At 37.8% G+C, this 13,568-nt stretch overlaps 1 non-coding gene across 1 annotated transcript; it reads right to left on the bottom strand.

Annotated features, from left to right (window-relative positions):
- Nucleotides 1-229: 229 nt before the first annotated feature.
- LOC139001476 (small nucleolar RNA SNORA11) lies at nt 230-358 on the bottom strand. The gene has a single exon (XR_011470043.1). It is a non-coding gene; the product is annotated as a small nucleolar RNA SNORA11 (small nucleolar RNA).
- Between the last annotated feature and the right edge of the window lie 13,210 nt (nt 359-13,568).

Here is a 13,568-nt window from a genome sequence, read left to right as displayed (position 1 = left end):
TTTGGGGAGATAAAAATATATTAATTAAGAAAAAGCTAAAATTTCTGGCTATGTTTACCTTGGATAATAATATCAAGGAAATTGTAAATGAGTTAAAATTACCAAATGCCCTTTGGAAATTATTTGTAATTTATTACAAATATTCATTTATATACATTATAAATAAAATATTCAATTTTCAACTTATAGATTATTTACTCTAATTTTATTTTATTTTATTTTATTTTTTATTTATAGGGCGTAATGTCACAGGAAGGTCATGGTATCCTGCCACCTGTGAGGAGTAAACCCAAGTTGCTGTTGGATGTGTTATACACAGAGGAGACATTATCCAGGCACTCTGCTCTCTCCACATCCATCTAATTTTAAAAGACATCTGTATGTTAACCTATTAAGTGGTTTCTAACATATATGTAATTATTATGTCTTTCTAAACCAAATGTAGAGATAATACAACTTTGGGATGTTTTCATGTTACTGCCTCATTTCCACACTCTCAATGCAATGGATACGTTAGCATATTGTATATTCCCTATGATCAGCTCTGAAAATTTGAACACAGACATAAAAAAAAAATCATGTAAAAAGTCTGGATATTTCAGGAATCCATTAAATAGGAATATTTTGAATTGGAACTATATGAATACCTCTGGATTAAATTTGTATTTGTATTTAAAAGTTGAAACTTTAAAAACTACAATGTAAACACTGTAGCAGAGCCTAAGTATGAAAGGAGGAAAAGAAGACATGATCAATATTGAATGACTATATCTTATGTTCTTGAATCTAAACCTCTTTGAACTATAGCCTCCTTATTTATAAACAGCACCTTTGAACATGGTGACCACTTATTTACCTCTTAACTATGAACTCATTGAGGGCGAGGGTCTTGTACACAGTTAACACCTGCTGTATATTTATTGAGCAAATGAGTGAATAAGTAGTAAATGGAGTAACATTTTGAATTTTTCACAGTCATATCTTTTTCATTAAACAGTTAATAATAATCAACAAAGTTTGGAAATTATATGAGGTCATAATCTTAAAACATGCAGTGTCATCCTTGATATAAAATGAGGTATATGAATGCTTGTACTATTTTTTCACTTATACTTTATACCTTTCTAGTCCTCTATATAGAGATTACTATACAGACAACTCTTATATCTGTATTTTTCAATTTGTTGAGAAGATGTGAGTCAACTATTATGAAAAACCTCCCATGAGTTATAGCAGGGACTTTGTAACAATGTTGCAAGATTCCTGAAAGCTTGGTGGGATGCAGAAGGTGTCAATTATTGGTTCTGATGAGCCATTGTGGGTCCAATGGTTGAAGAGTGAAAGGGAGACATTATACAGGTGGCAGGAATTTAGAAATGAAAAACAAGGGTTGCCTTAGATTTTTTTCAGACTTCTGAGAGGAAACATTTATTCTGAGGTGCTATATGTGATTTATTTTCTCATCTCTCTACCCTAAATTCTAGTTGCCACCTCAATATCATTTTTCCCTTCCTCTTACTAACAAAACCACCGTTTTTCTGAAGTGCCAATATTGCCTTCGTAGAAAACATTTCTCAACCCCTCCTTGCAGGTTGGAGGCCTTGTAACATAATTAGAATCAATGAGCTGAAGGTTGAATTGTTGAATGGGAATTGTTTTATGCTTCAAATATACTCTCAAGGAAGTGAAAGGATAATTTGCAGAATGGGAAAAATTGCAAATTATATATCTAATAAGGAAATTATATCCATAACATGTAAAGAACTCTTAAAACTCAACAACCAAAAGACAACCCAATTTTAAAAATGGGCCAAAGATTCAAATAGACCTTCCATCTAAGAAAGTATACAATTCCTAAAGGTCACATGAAATGATGCTCAGAAACATTAGTCATTAGGGAAATCAAATCCAAAACCACATGGGATACCACTTCACTCACACTAGAATGGCTGTAATCAAAAGTCAGATTACTTTCGCCAAAGATATAGAGATATTGGAACCCTCCTAGATTGCTGCTGGAAATGAAAAATAGCACAGCCACTTTGAAAAGCATTTGGCAGGCCCTCAAAAAGTTAAACAGAGAGTTGCCATATGACCCAACAATTCTGCTCTTAGGTATATACTCAAGATTGAAAATGTATATCTCCATGCAACAACTTGTACACAGATGTTATAGCAGTTGTGTAGCATCTTGCAGGAGTAGATAGATTCCCAGTCCAAATGTGAGGGGTTTTGGGGAAAGCAAGGTGGTTCCAAGCAAGTTGAAATGCCTTGAAAGAGCAGAGGAAGAATATTGGCTTGGTGATCTTTATGGTGGATAGGGGGGCTGGGTGGAGCTGAGATTAGGGTTTCTGTGCATGTTTTGAACTTCTCTTTGGTGCCAAAGGAGAGAGCATGTAGGATTTCTTATTAGCTTTTGCGGATGTGGGATTGGAAGGGAAGAGGGAGGGGTGAATCTTCAAAGCTGTCATGAGTCAAACATCAAAAAATGGAGTCATGATCTTTATTATACAGTGTTATTCATCATAGCCCCCAAGTGAAAACAAACCAAATGTTCATCAACTGATGAATAGATAAATAAAATATGGTATGTCTATAGAAGAGAATACATTTGTCAATAAAAAGGAAATGAAGTACTGAAACATGCCACAACATGGATAAACCTTGAACTGTATGCTAAGTGAAAGAAGCCACTAAAAACAACAACAAAAAACCCCACATTGCATGACTCTATTTATGTGAAATATCTAGTACAGGCAGCTCCATAGAGACAGAACATAGATAAACAGTTGCTTAGAGATGGAGGATTGGGGAAAAATAAACAGTGACTGATAATGGGTATGAGGCTTTATTTAAAAGTGTTGAAAATGTTCTAAAAATGGCTAAAGATTAATTCTATTATGTTATCATCATGTTGCTCTCAATTTAGATAAACATTCTGTTCTTTTTGTAAATGTGAAGTTGTTCTATTTTCCTCATTGCACTGTTGTGATATATACATATGTAAAAGGATTTTTATTATTTGCATTGTTAGATTCTGTAAATTAATGATTACTTAGAGCTCTGTTGGAAAGTCTGTTTCTATTATACCTCACTCACTTGCTATGACTTTATGGCATCTCATTAAATCTCCACAACAACTTTGCAAAATCAAATTTTTATGTTTTTATAACTAAGAAAAGTGGCATTCAAGGGAGTGCTGAAACCCTCACCCATATAAAATCCATGTTTTTTCCATACTATCACACTGCTTCTTACACAAAGGTTAATTGAGTATTTTTCAGACTTTTCTTCATCTACAAACAAACAAATCTCAAAATATGGCATATGATTGCTCTGAGTGAAATATGAGATTATAAATAGCTTTGTTAAGAGGCACATCAACAAGATGTTTAGATTTTTATATTGCTGGATTTCACATTTTATCTGTTTTTAATTCACACCAAATAAAAACATGACTTTGATGGCCTCTGTAAAACATGCCATGTGCAAATATGAAATGGGAGAGCAACCTGAAATGGATTTACTTCCAGGGGATTTTATGAACCATCAACTCAGCTTTCAGTTCACTCACCATGAGAGATGAATATGATAAGTAAAAAAGTAAAAACTTAGAATGGTTCGCTCTGACATATACAGGGTGTCCCAAAATATGTAAGCACACTTTAACAATGGATAGCTCAATTTTAAAAATGAAATGTATTTTAATAATCACTGTCTTTATAATTATTCAAGGTGTGTGTATACATTTTTGGGACTATATATATATATATATATATATATATATATATTAAAAGGGTAACATGCTAATTAGACTGGATGTCATTCTGGACGAAGCCGGGGCCAGAGGGAAGCCTGGGTCCCAGGTGCCAGAGGGAAGCCAGTGCCAGCAGCTGGGGAAAGGAAGGCCTACTCTTGCACAAATGTTGGGCCTCTAGTGTGTGTATATATATATTAGTAAGTCCTAACCCTAACCCTAATATTTAGTTTGTTCTCTGATTCTCTGAGTCTTTTTCTGTTTGTTTATATTGTTTTTTTAGATTCCACATATAAGTAAAAACATATAGTATTTGTCTTTGTCTGATTTATTTTATTTAACATAATCCCCTCTAGGTATAGCGTTGTTGCAAATGATAATGTTTCATTTTTTTTGGCAGAATAATATTCCATGGCATATATGTAACATTTCTTCTACTCCATTGGTCTATCATAGGACACTCAGATTGCTTCCATATCTTGGCTATAATAAATAATGATGCATAAATAATGAACATTTGGGTGCATATATTTTTTAAAATTAATGCTTAGTAGTATGGCATTACGTAGTAGGTGTCCTGTGGGGACCACTGCCATCTTTCTGGTCACCTGAGCCAGGTGCTCCATGGTTGTCCCTTATGTAGGTTGTGTGTCCTCCTGTTGTCACATTAGTAGGTGGGATTGAACCTTAGACTGATTAGCTGAGAGGACTGGCTATGGCTATGTAGGACAAGATGTTGTGTGGGGGCTGACTTTACAAAATGGGTTTTGCTTTAGCTGGGCTGTGGTGCCTACGGAGTCTACCCTTTGGGTGTGTCTTTGTGGAGCTAATTTGAGGTGCTCTGGTGTGGTTGGAAGGCAGCCGCTGGGTACGTGGTCCTGGGGCCTTTTAGGAGGTGCAGGCCAGTTTTAGCAGATTCCTTTGTACAGCCTACGGCCACCTGGCAGGAGCTACATTGTGATCTTCAGTTGACAGATGCCTGTGTTGGCTTGGTGGTGCCTGTGAGAAGCTATACTGTGAACTGAGGCAGGCTTAGGGCCACTTTGCCAAAGGTATCATACCAAAGGGGTCGCGACCCACAGGTTGACAACCGCTGGTATAGGGCATGCCTAGAGCAGCTATTTCCTTTTTGGAATTTGTGAAACTTTGAGAAATTTTAGGAAAGTTTGCAGCATGGGTCAAGATTGACTACATGTGTGGAATAGCCACTGAAGGGGTTCAAGAGGGTGTGCTAGTCGGATGGGATGTTAGGGAATTACCAGGGTGAGGCGGTAGGTGTTAACCAGGCTATTGGAGACTCAGATTTGGCGCCCACCTGTGACTGCAGGCTGGGTGAGCGAAGGGCTCAACAAATGATTAATGGTGTCTGCCAGCACTTCCATTCTGAGATGGCTGCCCCTCCAGTTCTCATCCTGAAGCCAGCCAATTCAGTTTCCCCCTGTATGTCCCTGGTGCTCTTTGAACCACAGGGGCTTAGTACTAATGTTTGTGGTGAGTGAGTCTGTGTTCAGGTATTTTAAGAGGACAGCTGGGTCTACGGCAGCCCTTTTTCTCACTTGGCTGGAATCCCCACTCGTTTTCACAGCCAGATGTTACAGAGACTCCTCTTCCCCAAAAGGGTGCTCCAGGCTAGGGATCCTGGTGTGGAGCTGAGAACCCCTTACTCCTCAGGGGTGACCTCTGCAGATATCTAGGTTGCATAAGTTGGTGTGAGATCAGCCCATTTGGCATCTCTGCCCCTCCTATCAGTTTCAGCTTTGTTTCTCCTTTACATCCTTAGTTACAGGAGTTCTGTTTAGCTAGTTTTAGGTGGTTCTCAAGTATGGTGGTTCTATAATTTAGTTGTCGTTGGCGTGGTCATGGGAGGAGATAAGCACAATATTTATCTGCTCTGCCTCTTGACTGGAAGGTCCCTTTACAATTATAAATAGTATATTGCATTTGAGTGACAGAAATTTGGGGAAATTAAATGATATAAACAAGTATCTATATAGAGTCTCTAGTAAAGTAAAAGGAACACTTAGATTGATATATAGAACTAGAAAATGAGTGAAAAAATAATCTTTAATCAATTTAGCTGAAACTGATAACTTATAACTCATTACCTTAAAACTTAAAAAAATAGATATTTTTATTGATTTCAGAGAGGAAGAGAGAGAGAGAGAGATATCAATGATGAGAGAGAATCATTGATTGACTGCCTCCTGCATGCCCCCATACTGGGTATGAAGCCCTCAACACAGGCATGTGCCCTGACCAGGAATCAAACCGTGACTTCCTGGTTTATAGGTCTCAACACTGAACCACTGAGCCATGCCAGCCAGGCACCTTCAAATTTTTAGGAGAAAAAATTTAACTCAAAACTAGATTCAATTTGTTTTGTATTGCCACATTATGAAGTTTGAAAGAGAAGAATATATAAGTATCAAATATTCTTTAAATGAACCAGAAGGTAAGTTTTGGATTAATGTGATTATATCCATGCATCAATTTTTAAGGTGTATGCCTAGAAATGGCTGGAAATTAATGATAATACCTTGACTTAGGCAACTTCAATGAGCATAGTTACTTTGAACTTCATTTATGAGGAAAAAAAGCAATAGGCTTAATAGAAGACATATATATATATATATAAAATATAAATATAACACTTTGATAAATTTAATTTTATAAAATTTTCCTGAAAGCTGAAAAAAGTAGAACAAATTTGTGCTTTTGTAGGTTTTATTTATTTATTGCTTAATTAACAATTTAGGGTTAAAGACGTTCCAAAGTGTAAAATTATTTTTTGAATTTGAGTGACTTTATTTAGCTTAAAAGTTTGTTAACATATTTAAAACAAACCAATGTGAGTTGATTAATTCAATTTTAATTATTAAATTCACATGCTTTATAAATATTTTTCACTTTGTGAAATATTTTTCACAAAAATAAGCATATCTTTTATTAAGAGATTCCAAAGAAGAGAAAGTGAAAATCCTGGCCATATCTGCAGGCAGTTTTAGTTTTGTCCATATTAATAATAATTAAAAATACTCACAAAATGTACTGCTGTTTTGTGATAAATATGCCCTTTTATTTTTTTATTGAGATACAATTTATATAGAATGAAATGATTAGATTTTAGGGTTGCTATTCAGTGTTCTATTAATTTTGACAAATCTTAAATGTATGTAGACCACATGTGTATCAAGACACAAAATATTTCTATCACCTTAGAAAGTTCCACCATACCTCTTTCCAGTAAATCACTACCCACCCTCCAATAAAACAGTAGCCAAAATTTTTATTTCTTTTATAGGTTACTAGAGGCCCAGTGCACAAAATTTGTGCAGGGGGGGGGGGGGGCAGGTGGTGAGGTCCCTCAGCCCTGCCCGCACCCTCTCCAATCTGGGACTCCTCAGGGGATGTCCGACTGCTGGTTTAGGCCCAATCCTGTAGTCAGACATTCCTCTTGCAATCCGGGACCACTGGCTCCTAACCGCTCACCTGCCTGCCTGCCTGATTGCCCCTAACTACTCTCCTGCCTGCCTGATCGCCCTTAACCGCCTCTGCCTTGGCCCCTGCCACTGTGGCTTTGTCTAGAAGGATGTCCGGAAGATGTCCAGTCTATCTGGTCTAATTAGCATACTATCCTTTTATTATTATAGATTTTTGCATATTATAGAATTTCTTTCAAGTTGAATCATCATATGATATGTTATTTTCTGTTATCGTTTGTTTTTCATTCAGAATTATATTTTTGAGATTCATCCACATTCTTAGAAATAGTAGTAGTTTATCCCTTTTTATAATGAGGCAATATTTTATTATATCAGCATATCTAAGTTTGATTATCCATTCTCCTTTTGATGGACATGTGGGATGTTTTCAGTTATTAGCTATTTTGATTAAAGCTGCTAGACATGTTTTACTAGGCTTTTGGTGGACACTTGTTTCCATTTATCATGGATAATATTAGGAGTGTTATTACTGAGTGAGAGGGCAATGTATGTTTTAACTTTTAAAGAAACCATCAAACTCTCTTCCAAAGTGGTTGTATCATTTTACATTCCACACCATGTGAGGCTTCAACTGAACTCTACATCTCTAGCATTGGTGCTGTCACTCACAGCCCCTTTAGCCACTCGGTGGACACAGTAGAGAGGTTTGTCAAAGAAGCCAGTTTGGGAAGACCTCATGCTCTATCTCATTGTGGATTGAATTTGCATTTTGTTAATGATCAATGATTTTGTGTTAGAGGGTCCCCAAGAACCTCAGAGTAGGAGGAAGTAGAAACAACAGATAATTTGGCATAGGTCTTGTACCTGGAATAATAAAAAGATAAGTAACCAAATTTTTTTTAAAAAAGAGTGATTTTTAAGCTTGCCCTTCACAGGGAAAGATATCCAAAAGGCCAATAAGCATATGAAAAAATATTCAACATATGTACAGAATAAAGTTAACATAGTACACTGTGAAGTGACGCACATCCTGAGTGGTTCAGGGTTCGGGATCTGGAGAAGGAGCCCCACGCAAATGAAAAAGATGAGACAAGAAATAATAATTTGGAAATTGGGAGCCATGCAGGAGCCCATCCCAAGAAGAAGGCCTCCAGTTGGGCTCAGGCCTTGCCATCCTTTTATTCAATTTGGGATACAACTATAGTCCTTAGGCAGACAATTTCTAGTAACAGACAGACTATCTTATCAGTAAGGATTTACATGACTATCTGGTAGGGAAGTTGCTTCAGCTACCATTGTCTGGACTAAACAGTGGTGCATAGCCCTGACCTTTGCCATGGCTCAAGGGTCACCAGCATTCTGGGCTCCTTGTCCACACCTCTCTGCTAGAGAAGACAATAGGCGGTTTCCCACAGTGCACCATAGTGCTATTTTTTTGAAAGTCCTGTTTACATGACTGGCCCTTGGCTGGCATTTGAGAACTTGGATTTTGAGAGGATTCTAACCAATAACTGATAAATGGTTTGATGTGTCTCTTTGAGCAAACTGCTTTCCTTCTGGAAGTCTGGAATTTGGGTAATTGCCAGGCAGGGTGTGCCTACGTGGCCAGTCCTCATGGAGAACCCTGGGCATTGAGCATTTCATGTAATTTTGTGGTTGGCAAAATTTCATGTGTTTGTCACAATTCATTGCCGGGGGAATTAAATATATCCTGTCACTCCACTGGGAGAAATCTCTTGGAAGTCTGTGCTAGTTTCCAGTAGAATTTTGCATTGTACCTTTTCCCTTTGCCAATTTTGTCTTGTATTTCTTATGTAATAAATCATAGCTCTGAGTAGAATTATATTTTGGATACTGTGGGTACTCCTAGTGAATCATCTAACCTCGAGATGACTTGCCTATTTTTTTTAATGATTATTTTTGATGAGTATAGCTTTTAATTTTGATGATATCTAATTGATCTTTTTTGCCTAACCCAAATTAGGGAAGTATGCACCTTATATTTTCTCTAGGAGCAATCATTCTCCTTTTATGTAAAATCTTTGGAAGAGTACATGTATTGTCTTCCAGTAGCAAAAAATTTCTCTTTGCCTGCAGTTAATGGTTATTATAATGAAAAATATTGCAACTTGATTAATTTTTCTAAATCTACACCTTCTGTCCTTACACTGTAGAATATTGAGCAAGTTACTCATGCTTTCACCCTCCATGCCTTTGAAAACATGGGCAATTGTTATTTTTTTAACGAATCAACCAAGATCTGCAGGAGAGCCAATGGTGTTATTTCCAGTCTGAGTCCAGTGGCAGGAAAAGACCACTGTCCCATCGGGCATGAATAGTTTTCAATTTTTCAAACGGGAAGCTGCAAACATATGCTGTCTTTTATGAAAAAGAAGAGATGACTCAAAGGGCAGAACCAAGAGCCCAGAAGGTAGAGGCAATAACCACCAGGAATTTTTCCCAAACCTTGAAACCTAATCCAGAAAAATACAACATTTGTCCAGCTGGATTTCAGAACTGTATGTTCTCTTTACATTCATCGCCCCATTTCTGGATTAGAATATCTATAACTGTTATTCTTTTCCTGCCCCCTTCCCCTCTTCTGTTTGCTGGGAGTGTCAGATAACTTGTCTCTTTAGTTGCACATGTCAACAACATATGGAGAGGAATTGCTCCTCAGCAGCTGTCCTTAACAGATTAAATGAAGACGCCTCCTCCACACCTGGACCTAATTTAGGTTTTGGACTTTTAACTAATGAGATGATGAGATTATGGACTTAGAAATGTTGCTGTAATGCAGTGGTTCTCATCCTTGGCTGCACATTAGAATCACCTGGGAATCTTTTTAAAATCCTGATTTCTGGGCCTCATCCTCCGGAAATTCTGTTTCTTTGTAATGGGGTGGGGCCACAACATTAATGAAGTAACAACATTACTTATTAGATATGCTTTTCTCCCTGTTGTGTGAAAACTCTCACTGTCTGAGAAAAGAGGAAAAAAAGTGGGGGTTGTCAATCCTGAAAAAATATCTTTCCATCTTTCCTGAAGATGTTTAAAGACTAGAAAAGCAGGAATTAAAAAAGTCAGAGACGCTTTTCATACTTGTCTAAATTTTGTGCACATATGAATCTATTCTTACTGCAGTGAGTGCCATAGAGGTTTTTAAAATTCTTTACTTGTTCACACTACAGAACACATTGCAAACTGGCATTCTTTATTTCAGGGTGCAAAGTTATTATGAATGTGTCATAATGCCCACATTATGCAAGAAATCTTTATGAAACCTGGCCTCATGCTATCTATACTATAAATGTTTAGTAATTCAGAGTACCTGATTTTTTAAAAAAAGGAATCAATAGACATAAAATAGCATGTTGGGGTAGAGCATTAAAACTAATTTAACATATTCTTCTTTTCAGAGTGTTGACAAGGTTTATTTAAGCATAGGTACCTAATGTATGTACTGACATGCAGCAATATGAATAAGAAACAAAATGTTGGCTGACAAAATTGAGTCAACAAAATGACTTCGAATTTTCAGACTAATGGGCTAAGTAATAAAATATTTTGATGTGTGAACTGTCTCTGAAAACTTTAATGCTCTATTTGGAGGGTAAGGAAATAATTCTTTATGTAACACTAGGAATATTTAGTAAATCATTTCTGAGGGTTAAAGGAATCAGAGTGAAACATTATTTGTGAAATATTTGTATAACTGCTTGCCTAACCTGTCTGGTAGTTCATCTTCCATGTACAGTCTCCATACAGATGTTTAAATGGTGTCCAAGGGAGCATCTTAGATGATCTATCTTGTTAGTGAAATATTTTTATTTCATTGGAGTTCAGAACACCAATTATTTTCTTTTTCTAGAAATCTGGGTTCAGAAAAATAAAATTAAATGTCATAAAAAAATAAAATTAAATAAGTCATAGGTTGTACATGTTCTCTACCACTCAATCCCCCTCACCTACATTGAAGATTTCATATAAACTTCAACAAAATAATAAATAAAATGTGGGATTGGATTCTTTGCTTTTAAAATATCAAGGCTGGCATGACCTGCGAGGTTCAGTGGATAGATCATTGCCTGTGGACGGAAGCGTTACAATTCGATTCCCAGTCAGTACATGAATGGGTTGCAGGCTTGATTCCCAGTGTGGGGCATTCAGGAGGCAGCCAATCAATGATTCTCTCATCATTGATGTTTCTCTCTCTCTCTCCCTCCCCCTTCCTCTCTGAAATCAATAAAAATATATTTTAAAAATATATATCAAGGCTGGAAAAACAATGACTTGGAGGGAAGCCATTGCAACACTAACATGTGAGCTCCTACCTATTGCCTGTTTTTGATCTATTATCATAGATTTACAAAATTATAACAATAGGTTTTGGTTCAAAACTGGATGTTTCCTCAAAGTATTTTGTGGAAGAGCCACACTGAAGGGGCCAAAGAGCCGCATGTGGCTCACGAGCTGCGGTTTGCTGAGCTGCAGTTTGCCGACCACTGGTCTAGGTGAATCTTCCTAGGACATGTACTATCAGCCACGTATACAGCTCTCATCCTCTCTCCCCACCCCCACATCCTGTTTGCTATGGGGAAATTCAGCAGCAGCCTCCTGCCACATGCTCTTTCTTTTCTATGAAGATAAATCAGAGGCATATTTCTTACATATGCAAGATTTCATCTTGTTACAGTCTACGCCAAAAGAAAAATATGGGAAATAAACCTTCTAACACTCACCCCCCCCCACCCACCCCCGCACACACACACCAAGTCTTTCTTCTAGAAGGGCCAGGTTCCTTTTCTAGTAACATAAGTTCAGTTTGAAGTGAAGTTGTAATAAGCAACTGGAAATGAGCAGAAGGCACATGAAAATATTTTACTCATACTCCACTTAGAGGAAAAGCATACAGAGAAATTTGGTTAAACTCTTAGAGATAGATGAGTAGAGGATAAAAACAGTATATTTGGGGAATTATACACAGTTTGTATTTTAGTTTACTAATTTATTCATCCAAATTTTTATTACAGGCCTAATATACACAGGCACTATCCCAGACACTAGAAATACAAAATAGGGAGTAGAGTGAACATTTTATTATTCATGGACTATTTAAAAAGAGGGAAATTCATTCTATATAATAAAAGCCTAATATGCTAAGTGTCCAGTCGTCCAGTTGTCCATTCAACCAATCAAAGTGTAATATGCTAATGATATGCTAAAACCTCTCGACAACTCGCTATGACATGCACTGACCACCAGGGGGCAGACTAGTTGACCGGTGGACCAGCGGCTATGATGTGCACTGACCACCAGGGGACAGATGCTCTGACTGGTAGCTTAGCTTGCTGCTGGAGTCTAGCCAATCCGGACTGAGCAAAACGGGGCCAAACATAACCTGGAGACCTCCTGCGGTTTCTCCCACAGTCCCGATGCTGGGGTCCAACCCCAGCGGGTCCAGGGGTCCCCAAAGGTGTGGACAGAGTCGGCGAAGAAGGAATGACATGGAGGCTATGTCAGTTGATCAGCATAGCAAGGTTCTCCCACCAGAGGTTCTGTAGCCAAGTTCTGGTGTCATGTTCTCTTGCTAGGTTCTCCAGCCAGGGTCTCCAAATTCTCCAGCCAGGTTTGGTCCCCAGGTTCTGTCGCCAGGTTCTTTTGCCATGTTCTGTCTAGGTTCTTCAGCAAAGTTCTGTAGCCAGGTTCTGTCCAGGATCTTTTGCCATGTTCTCTCCCTAGGTTCTCTCTCTAGGTTCTGTATAGGATCTCCAGCCAAGTCCTGTCTCTAGGTTCTGTCTCCTGTTGTCTTGTTACATCTGTATTTATACCAGTTGATTTTAATCCTGTCAATTCCTATTCCAAAAGTTAGGGCGTTTCTTATCTCCATTCCAGGGAGTAAAGATTATGTAGCTCAAGCATGATTGTTTGTAGTTAAAGTGACTAACTACCCGCCTGGCACTTAGTTAAGGGGTTTTATCCCCTCCCTAACTTCAGGGGAAAATCCTACCTGGGAAAACCACCTTTTTCGGAGAGGTGACCTTGGTTAAAACACATAGCGCCAAGAAGGTGAGCAAACATATTAAGAACAGTATGCCATATATGCCAGGTCCCTTGAAACAGCAAGGATGGACCGGCTCCCGGCATCCCTCCCCAGCCACCAGCCCTGATCGACCCTGATCGGGACTGGAGAAGATGGCTCTGATCAGCCCCAATCGCCAGCTAGGCAAAGGGACCCCAACCGTGCATGAATTTGTGCATTGCGCCTCTAGTATAAATATAATTTAATGTGGCATATTAGTCTGCTAAGGCTTCCATAACAAAATACCACAGATTAGGTTGCTTAAACAATAAAAATTTATTTTCTT

This window comes from Myotis yumanensis, unplaced genomic scaffold, assembly GCF_028538775.1.
Source record: "Myotis yumanensis isolate MYYU_CA2020_CCGP unplaced genomic scaffold, mMyoYum1.0.hap1 SCAF_1, whole genome shotgun sequence".
Taxonomy (NCBI): domain Eukaryota; kingdom Metazoa; phylum Chordata; class Mammalia; order Chiroptera; family Vespertilionidae; genus Myotis; species Myotis yumanensis.
The sequence above is the reverse complement of the archived record's forward strand: the minus strand, read 5'-3'. Positions and strand labels throughout refer to the sequence as shown.